The following is a 5,487-nucleotide window of genomic DNA, read 5'->3' as shown; positions in this document are numbered from 1 at the left end:
ACATATATCCCAGCCCTGGTACAGGGCACCTGGCAGGTGTCTCACCCTGACCAATGGAATTCCTTCTGCAAAGAACTGCCCTTCCTGATGCTTTGCCCAACAGGTTCCAGCCACTTCATTCTAATCACTTTCTACTCAGCTTTGTGAGATTGTGTGCTTTGTTGGGACCCCAGCTCCAAGCTGTGGTTCATTGGGAAATTGTCCGCAGGCATGAAGCTGGGAATGTATGGGGCTAAATTGAATTTCCCTTTATGTAAGAATCACAGCTATGTACTGCCTGTTGCCCATTACCTGAAAACAGCTGTCCTCTCTTATCATTCTTTATAATGGAAGGGCTAGTCTGGGTACCAGTTACTCCATTATGGCTATTTGATGCAGACTTTTAAAAAACTACTTTACAATGGGAATATATTTGTTTCATTTTTCTAAATACTCAGAATCACAAAATAATATTACTTATCCTGAGTATCATTTGTGATAATGAAATTGTCTACCATATGTTTAGTATCCTGGAATTTTTTAATAATACTGCATTGAAAAAGGGGCTTAGTACATTTTGTAAAATTCTAAGAGAGACTGATAATTCTGAAGTGGCCTTAAGAATTACAGTCTAACTCTTTCAATAGCAAAAATCTAAGGAAAATTGAAAAATGCCTGCTATAAATCAGCTGAATTATTTGAATGCAATTCGAATTACTAGAAATAACTTTCTAAAGAGTGCAAATAATACTGTTACAAGAATCATAATGAGGGGGAAATTATTCTAAAGAAGTAGAGTGCTCAGCTGGAGGAGATAATTAGGTAATGAATGGTTAATTGGTAGAGTATGAAGTTGGTGTGTAGGTATATTAAAGTAGATTAAAAAGTCTCAAGAGAGACAAAGCAAAGGAGAAAGCAATTTAGCATATTAACCAGTATCCTCCCTCCACAACTCTTAGACATATGTAAGAGCATAATCTTTTAGGGAGAAAACTGATAGCATTCATTTATTCACTAAATGGAGAAAACTATGAAAATCATTTGGAAGCATTAAAATTATGAAAATTATGGCATTGAGAAATTAATTAAATAGATATATAATTTAACTTGACTCTCAGATCTTTAATACATAACACTAAATCTTTTAAAGTAAAAGACTAGCATGCTGGGCTTCCCTGGTGGCGCAGTGGTTGAGAATCTGCCTGCCAATGCAGGGGACACGGGTTCAAGCCCTGGTCTGGGAGGATCCCACATGCCGCGGAGCAGCTGGGCCCGTGAGCCACAAGTACTGAGCCTGCGCGTTTGGAGCCTGTGCTCCGCAACAAGAGAGGCCGCGACAGTGAGAGGCCCGCGCACCGCGATGAAGAGTGGCCCCCACTCGCCGCAACTAGAGAAAGCCCATGCACAGAAAGGAAGACCCAACACAGCCAAAAATAAATAAAGTGTAAAAATTTAAAAAAAAAAAGACTAGCATGCTGAGGTTAAAAAGTTAGCACGAAACAGAACTACTCAACACAGGCAACCAGAAGATTCCCATAGACTAAACACATAGGTATATAGCAGGCCACTACTGTCCTCCCCAGGCGCTGGACTGCGGTAGAAACAGCACACTGTCTAGTAGAAGGAAAACATGTTCTCTTCCAGTAACTCCTTTGTGTAGTATTTTCTTATTTATGACACACAATAAATGGTCAAGTCATTTGAAATTCTCCTTGCTGAGAAATGATCTCTGATCTCCCACAGACTTTAGTTTCTCTGAACTCTTTTAAGTTGAAGTGTTCCTGATCAGATCTCCAGGCCTTGTCTAAAAAACAAGACAGCCTGTTTGTAGGGTTGTCAGAAAAAATGCAAGCAGCCCACTTAAATTGTATTTCAGGTAAACAACTTTTGGGGGGAGGGTATAAGCATGTGCTAAAATATTACATGTGAAACACTTCTGCTATAAATGATTGCATTATTCATTGTTTATCTCAAGTTCAAATTTCACTGGATGTCCTGTACTTTTATTTATTAAATCTGGCAAATCTACCTGTTCAGTAAATGCATGCCAGCTTGGTCAGCAGTGGCAACTGGAGGTTGAGACTGTAGCCTCAGAGTCTGGGAGATTTGGGTCCTTATATAAGAACTGCCTCCAGTTGACCTTGTTGGGTATGATTTATTTTTTCAACTGTAAAAGGGCATAATTATAGTATGTTTAATATTCTTGTTGGAAAGATTCAAAGAATTTTTTTAAAAGTGACATGACAACAATGCCAAGGTCTTACAAATAGTAAGCCCTCAATAAATATAAGCTATTTATTTAATAATATGTTATTATTTTTCAAAGAGAATGAGACTTAGACTTAAAGAGTATGTATTTATATATATTTCCAATATTCAAAGATTGTTTCCTGAACATACTACTTCTCTATTAAGATATTTTGAAGTTCCCTTTTACCATCATAATATTTCATTCAAAACCTCTCAAAATTCTTAATACCATGAACAATTTGAGCCATTTGGATCAAATAACCTTCTCAAAGCTGTGAAGATCAATGAACTAGGTCCATTTTCTTCCTCTCTATTCTTCATGTAAATTTACTAAACTTTGCATAAATGTGTAACCTACAAATATTAATAATTCATATGGAAATGAGATTTTAATTGTAAATATTATTAGAGCCTATAGAAAGATAAGTATGTGAACTATGTTATAAAATTTAGGAGAATAAAAGGTTAAAACTATAAAAATAAGGGTTTCATTTTATACATGTTTATGTAAAACATGTAGGATAAGCGTAGGATACAGAAAAATGGATGTAACATTAAGCTAGTTTAGAAAAAATTCAATCATCCGCCCAGTCCTCACATCCTATAGCTAATTTAAACTAAACACATTTATACATTTCTGGCTTCAGACTTCAGAGTTGAAGTGTGTGGGCTCTAATTGCGTTCTGGCAGTTATTTGCCAGAAGTTTAAGCAGGAGAGCTTTGAAATCTTTCTCAAATACTGTTTATATATTAACTAGCTCAACATGTAATGTGATTAAACCAGTGAGTCTACAGATCAGTCTCAAGGGAAGAACATTCTTTGAACATCTGTGAAATTATTTTTCAATCATTTTAAATTTTATTTAAAATTAAATAGAGGTGTCTTGAGAGTCCCCATTTATTCTCTTTTTATTTCTTCCCATTGCCATCTCAGTCTGCATGTCAAGGCCATGCTTCTCTTTTGGTTGTTAATCAGTTTCATTTTGAGATGTCAGGATCAGACAAAATTCAGTGTGTCTGAAACCAATTCACTCTTCCTGTGAAATGGAACACTTTTCCTGAATGTCCAATTTATGTGCTTTTCCATTACCCAGGATCAAACGTAATTTCTGTTGCATTCTTCATTACAGTGTACAGTCAGTTGTCATGTCTTGTCAATTCTTCCCTCACCCTGTCTATTGTATGTGTAGCTCTAGTTGCCCACAATACACACATAAAGACACACACGCACACATTCTATACCCATTCTTCACTTCTGGTCTGAGTAACCATTAATTTTAAATGGTTTAGAAGCTTTCTAATTGCTTCTATCTCTCCCCTTTAATTTATCCTGAATGTAACTATCAAATTAACCTAATAAGGTAAGACTTCCTTCATGTTTTTTTCTTATTCATACCAAAGCAATGGTGTCCAGTTAACACTGAGCATTTTACATTACGATTCTGGTATGGTTTCTAATCAATAATTTTCTACACCACGTATCCAATTGTTAGTCATCCCATTTTGTCCCTTTTCATTTTGTATTGTAAATATTGAGTTCTTAGATCAGCTTTTTACCCTGGGTGGTCATGAATGAAATTTCAACTTTTGGCTTTGAAAACTGCAAGCCCTGCTAATTACTAGAAGAAATCTTAAGATACAGAAAAGAAAACTCCCCCTTCTCTCATAGGACTCAGGAAAGCAATTACTATCTTGTTATCATAAAAGTATCCTTTCCAAGTGTTATTTTTTAGGAAATAAGCCTTATAAGACGCATGGGCCTTAGGCATCACTGCTATATGCATGACAATTCTGATTCTGCCCTCGCACTAGCAATTTCACTTGATAGAATATGTACTTATGTTCACCACAAGGCATATTTAAGAACACTATTTCTAGGAGCCCAAACTGCAAATGATCCAAAGATCTATCAATTATAGAATATATACAACATACTATATTAAGATAACAGAATACTATAGAACAGTGAAGAATTAGAAAAACAGCCGGCTGTCCCCGCTTCCTTCCGTCGGATCCGCGCTCTCCCGCGGCTGCGCCGGCTCGGCCTCCCGGGAGACAAAGCACCGCCGTTGCTGCCACCAAGCGGGTCCGGGGCCATGGCCGGGCCGGCCCCTCGCCGGGCCCCCAGAAGTGAGCAGAGGGCGGGGAAGTGAGCAGTGGCTGAGAGGTCTCGAGCCCCCAGGCCCCGCCGCCACGAAGCTGAACCAGCGCAGCCTGGCCTTCTACGCCACCTGCGACGCCCCGGCCCACAACGCGGGCTTCCTGTACAAGAAGGGCGGCCGGCATGCGGCCCACCACCGCCGCTGGTCTGTGCCGCGCGGCACCATGCTCTTCTACTTCGGGGACGGGGCCAGCCGTGAGCCCGTAGAGGGCTGCACCGTGCAGCTGGTGGAGGCGGCGGAGGAGTTCGCCTTCGCCGTGCGCTTCGCTGGGGCCCGGGCCCGCACCTACGTGCTGGCGGCCGAAGAGCCGGGCCGCCACGTAGGGCTGGGTGAAGGCGCTGTCGCGGGCCAGCTTCGACGACCTAAGGCTGGTGGTGCGCTAGCTGGGGCACCGGCTGGCGGCCGTGCGCGCAGGCGGCCCACTCCCGCCCCGCCGACCCCGCGCGCTCCCGCCCAATGAGGACGGCTGTGCCGTCTGGAGCGCGGAGACCCCCAACGCCGCCGCCCCCGCCCCGGCTGGCGCCGCCCCCAGCCACCGGCCCGGCCCCGAGACCCCGCCACTGCCGCCCCGCCGGCGGGCCTCGGCGCCCAACGGGCCTCTCCACTCCGCCTCCTTCGCCCAGCTGCACGAGTGGTACGGGCAGGAGCTCAGGGCGCTGAGGATCCAGTGGCTCCGCAGCCAGGCCCAGCCCTGAGGATAGGGCTGAGGGCCGGAACCAAGGGGAAGCGGTCAAGGGCAGCCCTGAGGTCAGCACTGGCCCTGGTTCTGGTGCCACTCCAGCCCCAGGCCCTGCTGTGACGGGCCCAGCCCTGCGACACGGGGACCTGGCCCTGAGGGCAGTCGCAGTCCGGCTGAGCCCGGAGGTCCCTGCCTGGTCTGCTCTCGGGGACTCAGGCTCTGAGAAGATGCTGGATTCTGAGGGGTGCTTTGGGACCTCTGTCATTCAGAGGAAGCCCAGCCGTGAGGAGGCCATCGTGCCTGATCCTCAGGAGAATCCAGGCCCTGGGTGATGCTCAAGCAGCCGGAGGGCGGGTTTTGTGGGAACTGTAGCCCCCAACCCAGCCCTGCTGGTGCCTGGGTCGCCTGTCCCGAATC

At 44.3% G+C, this 5,487-nt stretch overlaps 1 pseudogene; it reads left to right on the top strand.

Annotated features, from left to right (window-relative positions):
* Positions 1-210: 210 nt before the first annotated feature.
* On the top strand, positions 211-5,086 carry LOC132373393 (sesquipedalian-1-like; annotated as a pseudogene).
* The last annotated feature ends 401 nt before the right edge of the window (positions 5,087-5,487 follow it).

This window comes from Balaenoptera ricei, chromosome 1 (assembly GCF_028023285.1).
Source record: "Balaenoptera ricei isolate mBalRic1 chromosome 1, mBalRic1.hap2, whole genome shotgun sequence".
Classification (NCBI taxonomy): Eukaryota; Metazoa; Chordata; class Mammalia; order Artiodactyla; family Balaenopteridae; genus Balaenoptera; species Balaenoptera ricei.
This window is presented reverse-complemented; position numbering and strand designations above follow the sequence as displayed.